The 23,807-nt window shown below is 39.0% G+C and overlaps 1 pseudogene across 1 annotated transcript; it reads right to left on the minus strand.

Annotated features, from left to right (window-relative positions):
- Positions 1–9,597: 9,597 nt before the first annotated feature.
- On the minus strand, positions 9,598–20,696 carry LOC143535482 (anthranilate phosphoribosyltransferase, chloroplastic-like; annotated as a pseudogene). Its single transcript, XR_013135722.1, has 10 exons — positions 20,511–20,696; positions 20,271–20,414; positions 13,783–13,944; positions 13,073–13,156; positions 12,564–12,752; positions 11,902–11,992; positions 11,537–11,596; positions 11,211–11,310; positions 10,193–10,336; positions 9,598–9,885 (listed from the first exon to the last, which is right to left on the minus strand). The product of XR_013135722.1 is annotated as an anthranilate phosphoribosyltransferase, chloroplastic-like (transcript).
- Positions 20,697–23,807: the final 3,111 nt, after the last annotated feature.

The following is a 23,807-nucleotide window of genomic DNA, read 5'->3' on the forward strand; positions in this document are numbered from 1 at the left end:
TGAAATTGATGTTTGAATCATGATCATAATGTAATTCTGAGTATTTGTGATGATTCTGGATGTTAATTATGAAGTTTGGATGAATCTTCCATGAAAGGAGCTTGAAGATTTGAAGTTTCAGGCCACCATAACCATATTTTCCGGCGAAACTCGTTTTTCAGGTCTACAGTAACTGCCCTAACAACCCATTCGTTAAGTTAAAAGGCCATTCGTTACGGAGTTTTAACGAATGAGTTCATTCGTTAAGGATTTTAACGAATGGGGATTTCACAACGAATGAGACATCATTCGTGTACTGTTCATACGAATGAGGGGAGTTAACGTATGTGAACATTCGTTATGTGCTTATTCGCTATGAAGATGGACTCATTCGTTATCAATACTCATTCGTTATTTTTTTTCTGACATCCGTCAGTTCCATAACGAATGTGTTTCTATTCGTTAAAAGGTTAACGAATGTGATTTAAAGTATAAGTCATTCGTTATAGGGTTCACGAATGAGAACCATTCATTCAAGAAGTAACGAATGAGGAAGGATGCTAGATGAATGTGATGCCTGGATAACAAATGAAGAGGATAACGTATGAGGATCTTAAAAAAAGAAAAACAGCATTTTCAGAAAATTTTCTTAAACGAAATTTTCGGGGATATTTCAAATGTGCGGGATACTCTTCTGGCAAATTTTGATGATATGTTTTCCAACCGACTTTTCACGCATTTTGATGGGCCGAGGGGGAGTGCTCGATTAAGTTAACGAGACGTTTATTGATAATTTTTGAATAATTGTTCAAGACCTTGCCTAATTTGTCAAGAAATGAGGGAGATAAAAATTTCAAAGAGATTATTCGATTGGTATATTCATACGTTTGCAAGGATTTCTTGAAAACTACTGCAATTCGGGTGGTAATTCGCTTTTGCAAAGCTATGTTTGACTGAGTTCAAGACTGTGTTTGTTCTTCCATTGTGGATTGATTTGTTCGAGATTGAAACCTGACTATGTGGGATACGAGTGTCTGCCCGATTACTTCTTTCTGAGGGACTTTGATCCTGACAATGTTGGCTACGAGTATTCGGCGGATTGCTTCTGTTGAAGGGGACAATTCTTGAATGGGTTGATCTGATTGAGGAATATACGGGTCTTGTCATATGATTGAAGAATGTGATCGTTCGGGATTGATTAACAAAGGTTGGAACTCTGAATCATATGCCCAAAACAGTAGTGCATCCAAGCGTATTGGTTTCCAGGAAGAGCTTCAAAGAGTTATATTTTGGGATGGACGTTATCGAGAGAGTGAAGACCAAAGTGAAAGATGTTGAATGATTTGGTTGTTCATGAAGATGCGTGACGAGGTTAAACGTAAAGACATTTGTACTTTACCAGTGCGACAGATAGTTGATGACTTTCTGCGGATGGACTCGTTAGATTGATCCATATCATATGCGAGTTGGATGATTGGAATGATCACCTGGAGATGCTTATTTGAGGGGGAGATCTGATACGAGTAGCTACAAGTTGTTGGTTTGCTTACAAAGAGTTACATTTTGTCTGTTTGCATAAGCCCGAGAATCATCAGCTAAGGGGGAGGTTGGCTGTACGACTGATGATATGCAGTTAAAGTATTCACGGTTAAAGTATTCAACTTTAACGTATTCGTCGTTAAAGTATTCAACGCTAAAGTATTGAAGACTAAAAGTATTGGATGCTAAAGTATTGGAAAGCATTCGACAGCTACGGAAAAGGGGGAGTCTGTAAGTGCACGGATTTGGTGTCCGCAGCTGTTCGAATAGGATAGGGGTAGTTTAGTCTTTATGTTAATGTATAAAGGCTCATTCACTAAGCATGTTTAGCGAATGAGGCCTAATTTGTTAAAGACTAGGGCCATCCGTTAATGTAAGAGCCCATTCGTTACTACAGTGTAACGAATGGAGGCTTATTCGTTAAGGTATACCCATTCGCTAGCGAATGGGGCTATGGAAAGACCTTATTCGTTAATCTTGTTAACGAATGAGAGGTCTCATTCGTTACTACAGTACCAGCGAATGAGACCAGCCTATAAATAGGCCTTCCATAGTGAAATGCATAGAGATTGGTGCCATAACTTATTCGTATACCGTTACCATGCCGGATTCTCTCTAGACCTCCATTAATGTATCTTCATCCTAATGTATTGATTCCTTAATGTATTGAACACGACTTAACGTATCGATTTGCGACTAGATTCCTGGCTCATAAACGTCCGTATAACGTTTCTACACAGAAGGTCAAGGAGCTTATGAAGGAATTCAAGAGCTGTTCCCTGTCTCAAGTTTCCAGAACTCGAAACAACTAAGCTGATGCTCTTAGCAAGCTAGCTTCTCTGACCTTTGCACATTTGACAAAGAAGATCCTGGTGGAAGTATTAAGATCCCCCTCCATCGAAGAAATAGAAGTACAAGATGTCATTGAAGAAGAAGGGGATACCTGGATAACTCCCATCCTAGAGTTCCTTAGGGATGGGAAGCTTCCTGCGGAAAAAGGAGAAGCTATAAAGCTGAAGCTCAAGGCTAAGCAGTATGTTGTGGAAGAAGGTGTCCTATACAAGAGAGGATATTTGAGCCTTTTGCTACGATGTGTAGGACCATATAAAAGTAATTACATTGTAAGAGAATTTCATGAAGGCATTTGTGGAACACATTCCAGCCCAAGGTTAGTAGTAACCAAACTGATGCACTTGGGATACTATTGGCCAACAATGCACAAAGACTAGGCCGAAGTAATACACAAGTGTTAAACTTGCCGGCTCCATGCTCCCGTCAAGACTAATCCAAAGCGTAACTTGGTACCCATCGTATCCGTCTGGCCCTTCTACAAATGGGGAATGGACATTGTTGGTCCCTTCCACGAAGCAGTCGGGAAGGTCAAGTTCCTGCTAGTAGCAGTAGAATACTTCACCAAGTGACCAAAAGTTAAACCCTTAGCTTCCATCACAGGGAAGCACGTGATAAACTTTGTATGGGAAAACATAGTTTGCAGATATGGGCTGCCAAGTGAGATAGTAACTAACAATGGAAGCAATTCGCTGAGAAGCCATTCAGTCTTTGGTGCAAGGAGCTACAAATCAAGCAATTCTTTAGCTCGGTTTCCTACCCCCAATCAAAGGGCCAAGTCAAACGAATGAACCGAAGTATAGTAGAAGGCATCAAGGCAAGATTGGGAAGGTGTGGCAAGATTGCGTAAAAGAACTTCCGAGTGTTCTTTAGGCCATCCAAACAACGGAGAAAACAAGTTAAGGAAAAAAAATACCCTATAGCTTAGTCTTCATATCAGAAGTTGTGATCCCTGCTGAAATAAGGGTAAACACAAGAAGGGTGAGAAGCATTAATCAATAAGCTAATGACTCAGAGGTTCTGCTCAACCTCGATCTCCTGGAAGAAGCCTGTGACCAGGCTGCCATCAAGGAAGCCAGATAAAAGAAGAAGCTAGAAGCCTTCTACAACATGAGAGTTAGAAAAGAAATGTTCAAGCCCGGGGGCTTGGTGCTCAGAAATAACGAGACCAGTAAGCAGTCCGACATGGGGAAGCTGGGACCCAAGTGGGAAGGTCCCTACATCATCAAATAAGCCCACATGGGTGGATCCTACAAGCTCAATGATCTAGAAGGAAAGAAGGTTCCACGTCATTGGAGTGACAAGCTGTTCTCAAGTTCTTAGTGTAGATCTTTATCGAAAATCTATGTAGTGGTTGTTTTGTCTGAGTGAAGAAATCATTGGATGATTAAATATTTTGGGTAATATACTTGTTTACTATTATATCCAAGGGTGAGCCCCTCTAAACCAAGCTCCATGATGACCGGAAAAGTTCCTACTCATGTACAGGGTTAAGTTCCTAGGCTATATCGCTCAATAGGTAACAAGACGCTATATCTTCACGTATACAAGTTGAGTCCCTAAAACAATATGACTCCATGGAAAACAACAAGAAAGAAACTGTATCCATCCAACGAAACTAAGCATCTCACACCAATTCGCTCCATAAGTACAAGAAACTAGAAGCTTACAAAGTTGAGAAGCTTAAAATATGTAACGACTTATGCAACATATACCACAAAACGAGTCATAACATTTTTGGTTATCTTGTGGACTAACTAGCAGACAGGATATACTTTGCATTGGTTCTTACTCACTAACGTAGGGAAGGGTGCCTGTAGCACCATTTGTTAGCAAAGTTTCAAATACATTGCAAACATAACAAACATAAAAAGCACAAGCAAACACAAAACAAACTACACGATTAACTAGGAAACATAAAAGCACCACACAATGGTGCTATAAGCATCACAAAGAGTAAATTGTTTTTGACAAGAAAGGCTTACAGACATGAAATAAAAGAAGCTTCACACATGAAGCTTAAACAAATAAGCAAGCTACTCATCTCTAGAAGTAGCGTCATCTTCACCTCCTGAAGCCTTCGGGGTCTCACCAAACAAGTTCCCATACAACAAATTCACCTCAGCATCAAAGCTATTCGGGGAAGCTTCGGAGTGGGCAGAAGAGGGAGTATTCTCAACCTCTCCTGCGGGAGTAAGGGAAGGAGTAACCTCGACTTCCCTAACACCAGAAGGATGGGTGGCAAGACCTTCAGTCGCAAGTACTACAGCACTGGTCTTGCCACCATCGATAACATTCTCTTGATCACCTCCATCAACACCAACTTTCCCAGCAATCTTGTCAACCATGGCTTGAATAACCAGGTGAGCGAGTCCTTTCTTTTAACCTTTGGGCTCAATACTCTGAAAACTGAAAATGGAAGATCATGACAACGAGCGACGGCTTCGAGATAGGGGAAGGTCTTCATTTCCATGGCCCTCACAGCAGCCGCCGCAAAGTCAATTGTAGCATGAGGTTGATAAGCAGGAAGCTCATCGAGAGGACGATCGGCTTGGCATGCCTCAAACCCAATAGATAAGCCATGATGACGACCATGGGTGATAGCCCTCGTATAAAATTCCCCAAGAACTAAATTAAACTCACCACTATGCAAAAGATTCGAAACAACTTGAGGAATACCTTGCTCGAACAGTAAACGTTTATCAGAGAGAAGCTCGTCAACCTGGCCTTGAAGGTTAGTGATGGTAGTATTAGAAGCATGCTTCTCATCTTGGAGCTTCTGCTTATCACCTTCCAGCTTCACACGCTCAGCTTCCAGTTTCCTCTTGTCTTCTACAAGGGAGTTCCTCTCCTGACCTACCTTGTGACGCTGCTCATAGAGGTCCTTGGCATAAGCCTCCACCTTGTTCCAGTCATCTTCTACGGAAGCTTTAGCCAAGGAAATCTCATGAAGCAAGTCTTGTTCACGAGCAGTCAAACCAACAACCATCTCATTTGCCTCACTAATGGCACCCTCCAAAGACACCTTCTCACTGACAAGCTTCTTGATCTCACCTAGGGCATCATTCCATCGTCCCAAACCTTTCGGGACAAGAGAAACCAAAGAGGTCATGTGTTGCACAATCTTTCCCATCATTTCGTCATCACCCAAATCTTCAACAACCTTCTTCGCTACTGGGGTAATACAATGAAGAAGAAGGTTCGAACAAAAAAGGGCCCTCTTCAAGACATCCCTATTACGAATCTTCCACGATGGAACATACACAGTAGTAGCTTTGTTAGAGGAAGAATCCTCATCATCAGCAACCTGGGAAGCAACACCCTTTCCCCTAACCTTCTCTAAATCGACAGCTTCTTCTGACCTCCCAACACTAACATGCTCGTTCCCCTTCTCCACCACTTTACCAGCACTTGTGGAAGCTGGCTTCTTACTAGAGTCCTTAGCAAACTTCTTTGGCTTAGTAGCTTCCTTCTCAGTACTTAGCTTCATAGGAGATTTCAAGGGCAAAGGAGTTGGGCTCTTGAGAGTTTTCACTACGCCAGAAGGAATGAAACCAGTGATGGAGGCAACAAGAGCAGCATCCTCATCCAAATCCACAGTATTGGTAGCGGAAGAGCTGGGAATTGGAGTTGCCTTAAACCTTTTACTGCTTTGAAGGGAACTAGAAGCTGCCTTCCTTATGGTGCCTTTAGGAGGAAGAGCTGTAGAAGAAGAAGTAGTCACACGATCACCAGGTTAACGAAAGTCCTTAGTATTCTCAACCATGTTGGGATGGCCAGGGGCAACATCAGTTGACACAAAGGTCGCAACAGAAAAATCATCAAGTTGAAGAAACTCTAAAGCACCAATCTCTGCAAATGAGGAAAGTAAAAGTTAAACCCAAGAAGCAAAATAAGCTTAAGCAAAAATAAACATACATTTCTCATCAAAAAAAATCTTGGGTTCGGTATGAGGGTTAGGCCATTTGATGCAAACCTAAGTAAACAAGGAACTCCTCCGGGAAGGTCCGAAGCTTCACTGAAACAGAACGGAGGTTCTCCAATAAAGTAACATCAAGAACCTCAACCTTAGGCTCAGCAGGATTCAAAGCAAGTTCATGCTTCCTCCAAACATGAGAAAATGGCTAAATGGATTCTGAAACAAAGAAGAACTTATCTTTCCATAGGGAAATGAGCCCAACCGTAGTTGAAATCAATCACGTTCACAACTTGTCTTCTCCATGGTAAATCAATTTCCATTCTTAGCCAACTGAAAAAACCTCCGGTACATCAAAAGGTCAGGATCATACCCAAGAGAACGACATACTACCTCAAAATGTAGTATCCGAGCAACCCCAACAGGGGCTAACTGACCAAGACAAACACAATGATGCTTCAAAACGCTCACGAAAAACTTAGTAAAAGGATACTGAAGGTTACATTGGTAAAAGACTCAAAATAATGAGTATAAATGGGGATTTTTCCAGGAGGAAAACCAGACACGGGAGTAGAAGATTTAGATATTCCGGCTGAAGATCAGCCCCAATCCCATAATCGGAGCAAAATCAGTCAAGTTCCGGCTAAGTCAATTTCGAAAATTGAGTCGCCATCACCCTTAGAACCCATAATCGAAGAAAACGAAGAAGTGAAAACAGCTTCTATCTTAAGAAAAGGAACGAAACAAGGAAAAACTACCAGAAAAGAAAGTTATATCCGATGGTAATTAAGCGAAAACAAAGGAATATGATGAAAGTGGCAGTTCTCTAGGGTTATAAAGGGATTTTTTGAATTTCAAATCCCTAATAACTAGACAAATGGGAGGTCAGGATTAACATAGCTATAGCTATGTCAGTCGGTTGCATAATGACTTCCTGACAAAAAGGTCAAATCAATTGGACAAGACAAGCAGCAGCCGTTATATTAGTGCATCACAATAATAGCTAACAGGTTATGCTTCAAGCTCTCACCCTGAAAAAAACACGAAGTCTTAGATTCACGAGCTTCTAGTTTCCAAATCAAAAGAAACATAACTAAATTACAAAACAAACAATATAGCATACGAAAAGTCAACACCACAAAGCTCTTAGCTTCTTGCCCTAAGCTTCAGCATCAGAAGCTCCGGGCCATTGACTTCTAGCTTCCAGACCATACGTTATAAACATTTTTCAGCTAAAGGACTTCAATACATAAGTCCAAACCAACAAAATGGGTATATGCATTGGTCTATGAAGAGGCATGCCGCTGAGCCCAAAAGCATTAAACACCCGGGGGGATCCCGAAAAAAGAAAAAGAGTTGAGTTACAAGCATTCGTCATTACAATCCAAATACTTCTGGTTGGGGGGGCTGATAACGTGGGTACCCCTACCCACAAGCTAAAGAAGCTTAAGAATAAATGAACAGCAAACACAAGCTTATAAGCCACAGAAGCTTAGGAACAAGAAAGCAATAAACATAAGCTTCCAGACGGGAAGGTTGACACTTGACCAGCAAGGTTCATAAGTTGACCAGGAAGCTCCTGCTACAGTAATGTCAGATAAAGTCATAGCTGACAAAAGCTGGTGTCTGTCATAAAGTATAAGTAACAAGAAGACAAATAAAAGCTGAGCAAAGCTTATTGGAAATGGCATACACCCAACCTGCGTAAGCTAAAAGGAAAGCTGACATTTTCCTCTTAAGAAGCTTCAGCTTTTCCCAGAGAAGCTTCCGACTGCCTATATAAGGAACACTTCACCAAAGGTATTCTCATTCTATCTTCGTCACGTTTTCTCTTAACTCTCTCTTTATACTCCTACAACCTTATAATCGTATCATATCACTGATTCTCACGTCGGAGATTGATCGTAGGAGACCCCCTTCTAAGGTGAGACTAACCAATCGTGTTTTCTTTGATTCTTAGTAGGTATAGAAGCTCTGGTTCGGATATACTCTTGGATTGCCATACTCTTGTTAGCTGCATCGTTGTAGCAACACTTTTAACACTAGTTGAGATCTCAAATTACCTTATCTTTGAACAATGAACACTATAATCTGTTTGCCCTTCAACTTTTCCTATAGAATCCTAAGTCCGTATTCCCTCTTCACTTCAACCAACATTTATTCCACGGTTATATATGTCACCAATAGTCAATGTGGAGCTGCTACTGCCTCCCCCTAACATAATCTTCGATCCTTTTATCAACACTAGCTTCCTTATGTCATCAATAAATAGTTGATTTTGTGGTTACGCCTTGTTGCTAAAAGTCATAAAATGCAATTCTCTCTTCTTAAATAATGAATTATTTTTAAAAGAAATCAGTTAGTTGTGACAAAAATAAGTAACTTCTAAACGTTATTACACGTAAAATTTTCACTTAGTTTTATATAAAGTCGCTATTTAATAAAAGAATAATTGTCGGAACTCGCGTATCATGCTGGACCTGTAAAATTCACGTATCCACACACTCGACGTGAAAAGCGTGTTTACATTTGAGTAGTAATTGGTTATGATTAAAAATAATACAAGTTGTCTAATGTAAACTTATACCATAAATATTTAAAAGAAATCGACGCAGAAGAACTTCAATTAGATCGGTAGTTTTGAGAACCCGCGAGGCCGATAAGCTTTTAAAGGTATATGAAGCAACTTTGAACACATTTCTTCTTCTCTAAGAGCACCAAATGGGGAATGGGAAGTCACAAGGGGAAAAACTGGCACCATAAGAGAACCCCCCCCCCCCCCCCCCCCAACCCTTCAATTCCTTTCCGAGTCACTTTTCACAATTTCTGTGTTACTGGGTAGCCAGGGGAGGGGGGAACCAGAAAAAGAGAGATGCAAGAAGAAAATTGGTGAAGCCAGCAGAAGTGGGAAGAAAATTTATCTTAAAACTAAATTCTAATAAGAGACCAATTTACTTATAGTTACTTTCAACTATAAGTTTCGTGTTGTAATCCATGATGTGTGATAGTCCCCATGCGCAGCCTGCTATATGATATAGGTGAATTGATGATGATATATTTTGTCTTCAACAACGAATTTTTGTCATCCGGGGACGGCGTCCTAACCCTTTGGTGTATTAAAGGTTTTGTCTTTATCAATGGACCACCAACCATATTTGTCACAAACTAGTGTATAGTTAGCCCATAAAAAAGGAGTCCAGTCTCTTGGAGCTTGCAGCCCACAACAAAATCATCTCAAAATACCAAAATTAGGGCATAACAAAACTGAACTTGGTCTGCCCAACCCAGCCGGTGTCTGTCCGGCCTTCGGTTTGATTTTTTAATTATGTCAGATTCGATCCGGTAAAAGTTGGATTACAAATCAGTTTGTTATTCAGATAACCTGGTTGATTTATTAAAGCCAAAAAATTTTCTATAATCTTTGTAGGATACAAGAAGAAAACATTCAATAAACTTAAAACATCATAAACCCTAAAAAGACATTCAAGAAACTGACTTGGGGCTCTTTTTTGCTTGCTAAATCGCCTGCAATAAATCTACACAATTTCCCACCTTCAGCCTCAAAATTCATTTATTAAAATTCATGCTGCCAATTCAACGTTCTGCAAATACAACAAGGGTCCACTCGTCACTAATACTGAAAACACTAATTTATACAGGTCGTAATTTTGACCTATTCACTTATGATATTATCAAACGCGTCAAAAGTTACCAAATCAATTTATTAATAAAGTAACATCTTTATTGAAAGTCCGACATGTTTCAACATGTACCAAAACTTACTTATTTTGACCTGTTACACAATGCAGCAGCCCGGCCCAAAATTACTAACTTTAAAGAACCAGTGTGCTTATTGTCTTGCTAGTCAGTGGTTATTTATGCCGTTCAAAAAGAAACCAATGGGCTTACAATTGAGTTTTTGGAGATATCTATCCATGAATCAAGGGTTGAGATCGCTTTTCCAGATTCTAATGTCTCACGGGCCACAGCCACTCCCTCTCCTAGGCTATCTACATGGCCGCTCACCAACAGGGCTGCAGCTGCATTCAGTGCCTGAAAAAAATTTCTTGTTAACAGAATCAAAGTCCAAAAGTTAAAAGTTGATCTTTTAGATGAATGTGGTATCTATTATAAATAAGTTGATTTCCCTTGGTATCTAAAGAGAAACAGGCGGTCAAACTGCCTTGCAAAAACTTTTTTTTTTTTTAGTTAACAGACAGTCAAAGTCAAAATTCATTCTTTTAGATGAATGTGGTTGTATCACAAAAAGAAGTTGATTTCCTTAGTATCTTCAGAGAAACAATAGCCAAGGTTACCTATAAACAGGTTAAACAGGTTAAGTTGAACAATTTAAATAGATATTACTAGTTAAAAATATCAAACAGGTTAAAAGCCATCTCAAGTGTATCTCCAATACATACGACCTCCTAAATCATAAACTATTTTTAATATAATATGTTTTGTATTCACACTTGACATATTAACTATTAATAGAATTAAAAAAAAAAGAATAAAAGATGTTTGCAAGTCTATTGAACTCAATCCAACGTGCCACAAGCACTAAAAAGTACCAATTTTGACCAGTAATTAAGAAGCATACCATCACTGAAATGGTAAGATAAAAACTTTCAAATGAAAAAATTTAGGAACCAAAGATTATAATCATTTAGAAAACCTCATTCCTATGCTGTGAAGAAAGTAAGAAAAATTAAGTTACCTCTATAACTAAAGCTAATAAAACCTGTTTAATACATCTGATTCATGGATACTAAAGATAACTTGCTTTAATTGATTTTAGACATCTGACTATAAAATATACGAACATAAATGCAACTAATGTCCTCAATATTTGGTCAAATCTGGTCAAACTTTGAGCCATATGATCAATAGAATTGTATAGTTTAAATTTTAGTAACAACAAACTCACAAATGCATCAGCAATAGATCCTTTTTCTCCTGTTAATACTCGCCGTAACACTTCTGCATTATATTTAGCATCACCACCGCGCAAGTCATCCCAAAATCCACTATTGAATAAAAACATTAAGTTCATTACAACACGGAAGAACATATAATATGAACACAAAGACCATTTAAAGTAGGCACCATAGTACTAAATGTTGATTGCCTACATTGTATAACAAAGTTACCAATTGGCATTATAAAGCATAAGTATTTATCAAATATAATATATAACAACTCTATAGATCATATATATTTATGATGTAAAATTCAGTTGGGCAGGAAACTTACATGGATCGAACGAGAATTTCTCAACGGAACCTTGGGTGACATCAAGAACAAGTCCCGGCCCTGTAAATATAGATAGATTAAAAAAAAGAGTAAATTCCAAGGATGGTCCGTGTGGTTTAGTCCAAGTTTTGGATTTCGTCCCTAAAGTTTAAAAGTTACTTTTAGTCCCCACCAACCTTTTTCTCCTTCATCCCTGGTCCTAATGGTTAACAAAGTTCGGTTTTTTGGTTAAACCCTTGTAAAAGTACCCATTTACCTTTTTTCTCTGCTATTTCGTATTAGAACAAGAAAAGAAAGATCGATTGGCATTTCAAACATTTTACATCGTTTCTTTATATAATAAATATATGTAATAAAGATCTTACCAAGGGGACTCATTTCATCTAAGCCTTCAGAGTGTACAACTAGTGCTCTTTTCATGCCAAACCGTTGAAGTGCTTTTGCCATTTTATGAACCTATGCAAAAAAAGTTTATTACATGTAAGTTAATAATATATGTGATCAAAGGCTATAATTCTCCTTATACCAGCAAAAACAATGTCCTCTTTTGTGCAACATTTAAAGTGACAAACGTAGACTCGTTAAATTACTTATGATAGGTTGATCTCAATTCTGTTTTATCTCCAATGGGTCAAATAAAAATATAATAAATAAGAATGAGTCAAACAGGTTGAATGGCTCAAAAAACCTTTTCCCCGAGATGTAAAGTATAGTGACCATATAACCAGATAACATAAAGCATGGCATAATAATTAAACAGCAACAAAAATAAAATAGGTTATACAATTAAAAACCATAAATTACAAAAATAACAGCAAATTAGCTGTTCACGATATGGATATGTCAGCAATTTCGCTTGATATTATATTACTTTTGTTTTCATAATTATCACACTTTGTTTGTAAAGATATTTAATAAAAGAACAAAAGGTGCTTGCAGGTCTACCCAACTTGTTTTGACCCGTTTTAACCCAAACCCGCTTTGACCCATTACCCAACCTTTATGAGTCATTAGTAAGAGACTTAACTAGGTCTTCCTTGTAAACACCAACAACTGCAAAAGGAACATGTGCTGGATTTAACATAGGACCGAGGATGTTGAACACGGTTTTCACTTTGAGTTGCTTTCTCACGGGCCTAACAATTTGCATTGCGGGATGATACACAGGTGCCATCATAAAACCAATCCCTGCCTTGTTCACACACCTTTTCACCCCCTAATCAATTAAATAACGAATTAAACATATATTTGCATAAAAATTAATAACTTATTAAGCATATGCAAAACAAGAGCAATTAATATTTGGTATTTTTTGTCAAACCAGTTCATTATTGCTAAGTACAATGTTTAATATCATGAAAATGATGGCACAAAAAATTTATTACTCTTTCAGTTTATTTTAATTCAATTCAATAACTTTATTAGCAATGTCAAAAAAGCCTCCTGATGGTGATAGCACAACTACAATTGATTTCGTTTTAAAAAACATAAGATTTAAAAATAAAATAAAGTACTATATTTAGGAAACCGATAAACCTCGGGGTCTAGTTCAATTGCAACACCCAATTCTTCTAAAACATCAGCACTTCTGCATGCAGATGAGCTTGACCTGCTACCTTGCTGCAACAGGTAATTTGAACCATTATTAAAACGAAAAAAGAAAAGAAGAAGATCACGAAACAGGCATGCGGGTCAGGTCATTTTGGGCCAACCCACAAACACTTCTTTCATCTAATTCTTGATTTTATAACTAATTAGTGTGTTAAATACGCTAACATAAACTATCTTATTACAACATTAAGCGAACTTTTATTAACAAAACTGTTTTGAAGGTTTTATCCATTTGAATACACTTTGGATGACAATTAACCCGTTTGACTACTGACTAGTATCTGTTTTAGTTAAATCTTTAAGCTTAACAAGTTTGACCCGTTAAAGATAGCTCACAAACCAAACCAAACCAAACCGAGCCATTTATAGGTATTCATTAAATTGGCAACTTTAAGAAAATTGCCACTTTGGATGACTATGAACCCATTTGATTTGTTCGACCCAATTGACTAGCATCCCTAAAGCTTTAAGCTTAACAAGTTTGGCCCGTTAGAGATAACCCAGAAACCAAACCAACCCCATTTTAGTCAAACCTTTAAGCTTAACTAGCTTGACCCATTGAAGATAACCATTAACTAAACTGATCCATTTCAAGATTTGGCTATAATTCACTAAAAATCGAAACAAAATGCGACCTTTGCGACTCTTGCTCCGCAAGCAGCTGCTAATATGGATGATCCGGTTGAAATATTTACAGTGTTTGCACCATCACCACCTGTCCCAACAATGTCCACCGCGTCACCTAACCCTTCTACCTTTTTACAGTGTTTAAGCATGGCCTTAGCTAACCCCACCACCTGCACACTCATAACTCTAAGATTTCACAATATTCATATAAATCGGTAAAAGAAAAATCAAAAACTTTTTTTGTTTAATCTTTGATGCATTAGATACCTATTGATTCAAAACAACATTCTGAGCATACATATGGGATAATACATTCTTGCATCAATGATGAATTTGATACATGCTTATGTTAAAAACTTTTGGGTCATACTTGGGTTATTGATCGATATCACTTGTATAACATGGGCCAATCCCTAGACACTAATAGCCGGCCCTAATGATGTCTTGTATAGATCTATATATAGGACCATATTGTATCTCAATTGAACATACAATCAATATACAATCATTTACCAAGTTTATCTTGGTATCAGAGCCTAACCCTAATCAGCCGCCACCTTCCAGCAATTACAATTGCCTGCAACCTAACCCTAGCCGTGACACTGTTCATCGTCACTGTTCATCAGCCGCCAATTTCTTCTTTTTCCAAGCCTTGATCCCTTCTTTTCGGCTACACAATGGCCCTCCTCGCAGCCTTCTCTACTACCGAGAAAACCTCACACAACTCTCACAAGTTTGCCTTCACTTTGTCTCCTACAAACTATGGACATTGGAAGGCTATGATCAAGCCGTTTCTTGTTACCAATGGACTCTTCGGTTATATTGATGGGAGTATTCCCTGCCCTCCATCCACAATTTCATCATCACAGGGAACATCAGACAAGGATGTTGCTGCTGTTGTTCCCATCCCTAATCCCAACCACACAGCTTGGTTATCTAATGATGCCCACGTCCTCATGATACTCACCTCAACCATCTCAGAAGCTTCTTTTCAGCATGTTCAAGGTGATACTTCCCGTGATGTGTGGCTTACTCTTGAACGTGCTTATGCCCCCCATACTTCTTCAAGAGAATTCACACTGAAAACGCAGCTACTGAAAATTCAAATGAAAGGGGATGAAACCTCTGCTGCATATCTCGCTCGGGCACAAGAATACGCAAATGCCCTTGCGAATATTGGACATCCAATGCCTGACAAAGATGTTGTTATGTTAGTTGTTGCAGGTCTTCGTGAAGAGTATAATGGAGTCAAACAAGGCCTCCTGGCCAGAGACTTTCGGGCTGTGTTCTCTGAGCTTCCCAGTCTCATTGCTGACCATGAGTTTCTAATCAGGAAACCAACCTCTGAAGTTGCCCCTGTACAAGCCTTCACGGCTGCCACTGCAGCAAGTTCTGCCTCGGCTCCTCCTGACACTGTTCAGGCCATTCAGCAGATGGTTGCCCGTCTCGGTTTTCAACTTCAACCAGCCCCGGGTTCCTCACAAACCTCCACACCTCAAGCCTTTTATACAAACAGGGCTGGACAGTCACATTACTCACGCGGCCGTGGTACCCGTGGTGGCCGTGGTGGTCGAAACATCAACAACTACAATCGCAGCCAGGGAACTCGAAACTCAGGTCAGTTTAGTTGGGCATCTAATCAAAATACTGTGTATGGAACTTGTAACAGGTGCGGGATAGGACATGTCCCATCTCAATGCCCAAACAGAGACCCATCTACCATCCGGTCACGACAACCGTCTGCTAACTATGCAGACCATCGCTCACAAGCTTACACCAACTGGCTTCCAGACACAGGTTCCAATGGCCATGGAGCATTAGATATGTCAGGGTTTGACTCCGCTGAGCCTTACTTTGGTGATGATAACCTACAAGTTGGTAACGGTAAGGCCCTCCCTATTCTACATATTGGTTCAAAAAAATTTTCCTCTCCTAACAAAACCTTTTACCTGAACAACATTCTTCATGTTCCCGCCCTCAAGAAAAACCTTCTTTCTGTACAAAAATTCTGTGAAGATAATCATGTCTATTTTGAATTTCATGCTACTTTTTTTTCTGTGAAGGACAAGTCTACACACATTACCCTCCTCACGGGTCGAAGTGACGGTGGACTCTACTCTCTTAAACTTCCAATAAACCAGCCAATTCCAAAAGTTGCTTTTTCCACAACTCGTGCTTCAACAACCACCTGGCATCAACGATTGGGACATCCACATTCTCAATTATTCAAGACAATGCTTTCTAAATATCATTTACCTGTTTCTGCTAAGACTTTTGATTTTCATTGTAATCCATGTTCAGTTGGAAAATCTTCCAAACTACATTTATTATCTTCTGATTATAAAAGTACGTGTGTTTTGGATTTAGTATTTTGTGATGTTTGGGGGCCAGCCCCTGTACCTTCCTTTGATGGCCACAATTATTTTCTATTATGTGTTGATCATTTCTCCAAATTCATGTGGTTGTTTCCCTTGAAACGCAAATCTGATGTCTTTGCAGTTTTTAAACAATTTGTGACTATGGCTGAACGACAATTTTCTACTAAACTTAAAACTGTACAGTCTGATTGGGGAGGAGAATTCCGAAATCTCTCCTCTTTCTTTGCCACAATAGGCATTACTCATCGTCTCTCTTGTCCCCATACTAGCGAACAGAACGGTATTGTTGAGCGACGTCACCGGCACGTTGTTGAAACCGGTCTAACATTAATGTCACAGGCCTCCGTCCCTCAACGTTTTTGGCATTTTGCCTTTGAAACAGCCGTCTACTTGATAAATCGCATGCCTTCTCGCACAAACTCCACAATATCTCCTTTCGAGCACTTGTTCAAACACCCACCTGATTTCTCCTTCCTTCGTGTCTTTGGCTGCCAATGCTTTCCATATCTTCGTCCTTATAATCCACATAAAATGGATTTCCGCTCTTCACCGTGTGTTTTCCTTGGATATAACACTTCTCATCATGGTTATCGTTGTTTTGACCCCGTCTCCGAACGCATTTACATTGCCCGTCATGTTCGGTTCCATGAAAACACCTTCCCTTTTCTACTTAATTCTACCGACCAGTCACCCCCTACACCTATCAATCCCTATGTTTCCTCTTATCCAACCGGTCCCTTTCCTATGCCAACTGATACACCAGCAGACCATACCACTTCACAACCGGCACACACCATTCCACCAGAACCAGTCCACACCGACCCACCCGAATCTGCCACCACTATCTCACCAGAACCGGCCCATACCATACCATCACCTTCAGCCCAAATTCCAACCTCTCACACAACCAATGATACATCCTCACAACCAGACCAAACCACCACTACTCAGCCCACTAATACCTATTCTCGTCGTACAGCCCCACAAACCACTCCAATCTCTGCCTTCGACCGTTACTCTACCCCATCTCAACAACCACAATCATCACAACAGACCAGCACCACATATCCTTCTGCCACTCCCACCGTACCTACTCCACCCACTCCACCTCGCCAACGACCAGCTAACCTAAGACCTAACCCCAAACAAAACCAATACTTTAATCCCACCTCATACCATACCTCCACTAGTCCACCTAACATCGAACCCACCTCCTTTGCCGTTGCCAATAAAGAGGCTCACTGGCGTAAGGCTATGGCGGATGAATACTCCGCACTTCTCCGTAATGGTACATGGTCTTTGGTTCCCCGTGTTCCAAACACTAATGTGGTTGATTGCAAATGGGTTTATAAAGTAAAACGCGATCAACATGGGGCAGTTAAGCGATACAAGGCGCGTCTAGTTGCAAAAGGTTTCCATCAGCAAGCTGGCATTGACTACACTGAAACCTTTAGCCCAGTGGTGAAACCCACCACCATCAGAGTTGTTCTTTCCTTAGCCGTTACAAACCGGTGGACTCTCCGACAACTTGATGTTCAAAATGCATTTTTACATGGGATCTAAAAGAAACAGTCTATCTGAAACAACCACAAGGATTCATCGACCCCGGTAAACCGAATCACGTGTGTCTATTACATAAATCCTTGTATGGTCTCAAACAGGCACCTAGAGCATGGTTCGAACGTCTCTCTTCTGCCTTGATTGCTCTCGGTTTCAAGGGATCTAAAACCGATCCGTCTTTATTTATATATTCACAAAATGGGACGATACTATATATGCTGGTATATGTTGATGACATTATTTTGACAGGCAATAACACCCAGGCCATTGATCACATTGTGCACCGTCTTAGTCAATCATTTGCTATACAAGATATGGGTTCTCTATCTTATTTTTTGGGCATTGAAGTGGTCCGATCAGGGTCTGATATCATCCTTTCTCAAAGGAAATACATTACTGAATTGTTGGAACGTGCAAAATTATCACAATCCAAACCGGTGCCGTCACCTTGCACCACCAATGCTTCTCTTCATCTTGGTGACAGTTCTCCGTTTGATGATCCTGTTAAGTATAGACAAATGGTTGGGGCATTACAGTATGTCACCCTATCACGACCTGACATCACCTTTGCGGTTAACAAAGTTTGTCAGTTCATGCATTCCCCCACTGAAAATCATTGGTCCGCTGTTAAACGTATCTTACGCTATCTACACGGGACAGCAGATCATGGTCTTTTACTCTCTAGCAGATCTTCTCCTGTTCTACATGCCTATACAGACGCTCAAAATTTAACTGCATTTTCTGATGCCGACTGGGCTGGGTGTCCGGATGACCGTCGATCCACGGGGGGATATGCAATATATCTTGGGTCGAATCTAATCTCATGGTCAGCTAGAAAACAAAAAACTGTATCTCGGTCATCCACGGAATCTGAATACAAGGCCTTGGCTGACACGGTTGCTGAATTAACTTGGCTTGAAACATTGTTGAGAGAACTACGTGTCCCAATGCAGATTGCTCCAATCCTATGGTGTGATAATCTAGGAGCCACATACCTATCTGCCAATCCAGTCTTCCATGCCAGAACAAAGCATGTGGAAGTAGACTTTCATTTTGTTCGAGAGAAGGTTGCTCAAAGGAAGTTATTTGTTCAGTTTATTTCCACACATGATCAGATTGCTGACATTTTCACAAAGCCACTACCATCAGAACGTTTTCTCTTTTTGAAGTCCAAGCTAAGAATTGGTCCCCGGCCTTAGCTTGAGGGGGAGTATTGATCGATATCACTTGTATAACATGGGCCAATCCCTAGACACTAATAGCCGGCCCTAATGATGTCTTGTATAGATCTATATATAGGACCATATTGTATCTCAATTGAACATACAATCAATATACAATCATTTACCAAGTTTATCTTGGGTATATGCTGAAATTTTATGGCCAAACACTACATTTTGGTAAAATAATAAAATCAAAAGCTAGAAAGAGTGGTATGTTAAAACTCATAACAATACTAGCAACAACAATTTCAATCATCAAAAATTCAAAATAAACATAAACAAATTAGCCATAACTCATTGCATTACTAATTGCTTAAGTCAAACTATCATCAATTTTGGCATTGAATACACATTGATTATCCAACACAACACTCCAAATATACACAAGAAGATACAACATATCATCTATGCTCTCGCATCCATGGTAAATATGATAAATTTGATATTAGTATTACTAAAGGGATTCAAAATTGGGCATAAGTTGACTTTTCATGATCAAACAATACACTTATGATAGATGAGATCAACAACAATCAAGACTAGGGGTGCAAACGAGCTGACTTGAGCTCGAGCTCGGCTCATTTCAATCTCTATTTCTAAAGCTCGTGAATAATTTTTTAAGGTCGAGCTCGGCTTGTTTACTACTTAATAATTAACTTTATATATTTATAATTATTTTTATATTTTTTTTCAATTATAATTTTATATATAACATAGTGTGTGTGTGTGTGTGTGTATACAAAAATAAAGGGGAAAGTTAGCGTACAAATTAAGTTAACATGCTAACTGTGAGAATCAAGTAGTGTAATTATATATACAAGTAGTGCAATTACACTAGGCTGTAATTACACTATGTTGTATATATAATTACACTACTTGATTCTCACAGTTAGCATGTTAATTTAATTTGTATTTGATCCAAACCCATAAATAAATATATATATATATATACACATTATATTTAGTTATTTTTTTCATAACATTATACGTATTAATTAATAACTATTATATATATATAAACGACAAGCTCGTTTAGGCTCGCTAGCCGCTCGAGCTCGATAAATGAAGCTGATTCTTGGGCTCGTCTACTAAATGAGCTTACTTATAGGCTTGGCTCGTTTGCACCCCTAATCAAGAGCTTTAATCAAATTACACAAAATTATATAGCATCAAGGCCGCAATCATCAAATCAAAACAAACCACTCAATTGAATGCTAATTTCCCAAAGTTTCCATTTTAGGTCAAAACCGAGTATACGTTGACTTTTCGTAAATCAAAACCTAAATCAATCAAATGAACAACATAATTTGGGGAAAAACAATACTTATTACTTACTTCTTCATAAGTTTCACCTTTGGCTCTCAAAAGCACAAGAAACGCACTTATTAACGCCTCATTCGCATCCCGCAGCAGGTAATCCAACGACTCCTCTGCTTCATCCTCCGTCAAATCCCTTCTTTCGATCAACGATTCAATCAACTACCACCACCACCACCATAATAATCAATCAGTTAAACAATATATTATATTATGTTATACAACCAATAACTTAATCAAACCTAATCTAATCATCACCTGCGCGAACGACGTCGTTTTGGATACCGAACCGGACGCGTGTTCACTGGAATAAGCACGTGCCAAATTGGTCAACCCGCCGCCATTGTTGTTGTTGTGGAGGTTGAATGAACAGGTTCTATTGAGACGTTTTGTTGTAATAATAGATGAAGAAGAAGAAGAAGACGACAATAGCAGGTTTGACATTGATAAAGTCAGACAGGGGTATGACAAACTGAATATATTGTTCAGCTTATTTATTAGGTTATCTTGAATGTCATGTATATGTATATTTATATTGCTGTCACATGTATTTATTCTATTCCTTCTGTATTTGTTATTATTTTATACTTTTTCAAAAGCGCTTTTGTTGCTAAAATTCAAGAAATAACATTATTTGTTGGTACTTGTGTAACCCAATTTGGAATAATATTATTAACTCATAAATGTGTGATTTATTAGATGAAAAAAATTTATTGTTAAGGATAAAAGGAAAGTGTTATTACAAAGTAATGTAATAAAGTATCATTATTGTTGGTAATTTTGGTGACATGATTACTTTAGTTTAATACTTTAATTAAATTTGGATAAGATCGAAGATAAATTAGAGTGAATTACGAATTGTGTCCTCTACCTATATATAGATGATCGTATGTGATGTGTCAAAAAGTATATTAGAATTAACTAATAAAACAAATAACAAATTCGGTTTATAAATGGGGAATACTAAATAAGTTTCACACAACGTTGATCGTGTAGCAGCACAATGTAGCAAGTTCAGATATCGAATTCCTTGACACGTACGTCTGCTCTCAATACTGAACTTTTATCGGGTCCTAACTAATAACAACTATTTGGTTAAGGAACTACAAAAATAAATATTTAGTAAATTGAAAAATCATTTTTTGGGTTTTTAATTTGATGAATAAAATCATGTGGGTATTGGGTATTGAATTCTTCTAACATGATTATTAACTAATTCCGACAACATGGTTTGACACACTGAAACTAATACCAAACAAGCTCCGGTTATAGCACATATTTTGAAGAAACGTGGATCGACTCACTGGTGAACGATCTACTTTCCTCGGGTGTGATTATGCTATTTCACCGATGTTCTCTGGGATCTGGGTTCTTCCACCTACAAAATGAACAACACCGTAAACTTACCCCTCAGAAAGGGACAGAGGGGTCCTCTTTGGGGTAACCCTCCGGTGTGAGAATAAGTGTTTGTAGGAGAAGATAATAATATGAGAGTAAGGAATTTGGAGTGTATTGCTTAATGTAGCTGAATACTCTGTAATTGGATGATATTGGATGATCTCTCCTTGTGGAGTTGATGTGGTATTTATAGTGCTAGGGTTTCCAATGATTGGGCTCAGACCTAATCAGGGCCTTGCTGGCCTCCTCCAATTGCTTTGCGCCACGTGTCCTTGGGGACACCTGGTGCTTTTTCATTGGTTATAATCACGTGGTAGCACATGGGTTATGCTGAGTTGTCCACCTTTCATTGGCAGTTGTCAACATCAGCATATTCTTATTCCTTAAAAAGATACCTTCTGGAAGGTTGTCTGACGTGCACAATCAAGGTTGCCCTAATCCTGATTTGGATAAGGACGAGGTTGATTATGTGCATGTGTGATATGCGCCAATCCTGAGGATGCGCGAGGTCTTCTCTTTATTCTCACGCGCAGATGTTTCATGCGCAGATGTGATATGCACGAGCATGTGATATGCGCCACGCGCTGATGCGCCACGCGCATATGTGATATGCGTTTGCATATGTGATGCGTGAGCTTTTGTTATGCGTGAGCATATGTGATGCGTGAGCATATGTGATGCCTGAGCATCTGTGGTGCCTGGGCATATGATGCCTGAGCATGTGAGGCATGAGCATATGTGATATGCGTGAGCATATGTGATATGCGCCATGCGCATAGGTTTTGGCTTTGTGCCTTCATAATGTCTTGATTTCAAGCCTCTTGTCTATATCTTGTGGGTTGACCCGCCTCGCTCGGTGTTGAGGCGGGTACATACCTCTTCATATTTCATTAATAAATAGATATACTCGAGAGGCTAAACCTCCAGCCAGAACCTAATTAATGCGCAAGTAGTGAGCAATCAATGAATTTGATGATGTGCTAACATGAAACAAACACCTATCTGAAGCTCTTTAGTATCCCACACAAATCTTATCAGTAATATAAAAGACGATATTAATTATTATTAAACTGTAAAGCAAATTAATATCTAATATCCTGATGACTTGGTAATTTCAAAGATACAAATTATAAACAAAGCAGATTTATTATCTATAGAACAACAACCTATCAAACAATGACTCACACCACTACTTGCATGCAACAAAGATAATAATCAATAATGAAGGAAGATCAAGATTTTAACTTTGAACTTTGACTAAGCAATTACCAAGTATGTTAGAATTGTCTTAAGTTAATTGATCAGATTAACCAACGAATGAAATAAGCGAACCTATCACGTATATGACAATCAAGACTCGTTAAACCACATCAATCAAAATTAAAAACTAATTATAAGCATGCATCAGCAATCATTATATATTAACTTTAATAGTCTCATTTGTGACATTTTGTTAGGTTATTACTTCTTCCTCGTTATACTTTACAGGTATTCAGACTCAAAAATAGGCACGAAAGAAGGTCCGGGAATAGGAAAGCCTTGCAGCATCATTCAATAATAAGTTCTTTAGCCACATGGGGGAAAGTTGACGGTATCACCATGTTAATTAAAAATCTGTTAAATGGTTCTGATTCGGGGTCCTTAGGCCAAGGTGACATGGATATCCAAAAGGAGGGGGATTTTTTCAACAATAACATTAAACAGTGTCTCCGAAAAGTTGCGGATGGTCACTTTACTGCGACAGTAAAGTGACCATCCGGTGTTGCACCATATAATTCTGATACCACAAAGGCTTTAAAGGCTAAACACCCGTACAAGAAACCCCTGGCTATGCCAAACATGACTTTTTCCGAGCCTCCTCTTGTGGCGGATGTTGATAGTGTCCTTGGTTGCATTAAATCGTTTCCTAAAGGAACTTCTTGTGGGAGGGACGATTTGAGGGCGCAACATATTCTGGATGCTCTTTGTGGAGAAGGGTCGGCTATTGCCAATGACCTCATATGTGCTATCACTGCGGTGGTTAATTTATGGTTAGGAGAGAGATGTCCGTCTACTTTGGTAGAGTTTGTTGCATCTGCTCCTCTTACACCGCTTTTAAAACCCGATAACAGGATTCGACCTATTTCAGTGGGTACTATATGGAGGCGTATGGTTTCT

The sequence above is a fragment of the Bidens hawaiensis genome, unplaced genomic scaffold, assembly GCF_021521415.1.
Source record: "Bidens hawaiensis isolate Kalapana, Puna unplaced genomic scaffold, B.hawaiensis_p1.1 tig00010474_1, whole genome shotgun sequence".
Taxonomy (NCBI): Eukaryota; Viridiplantae; Streptophyta; class Magnoliopsida; order Asterales; family Asteraceae; genus Bidens; species Bidens hawaiensis.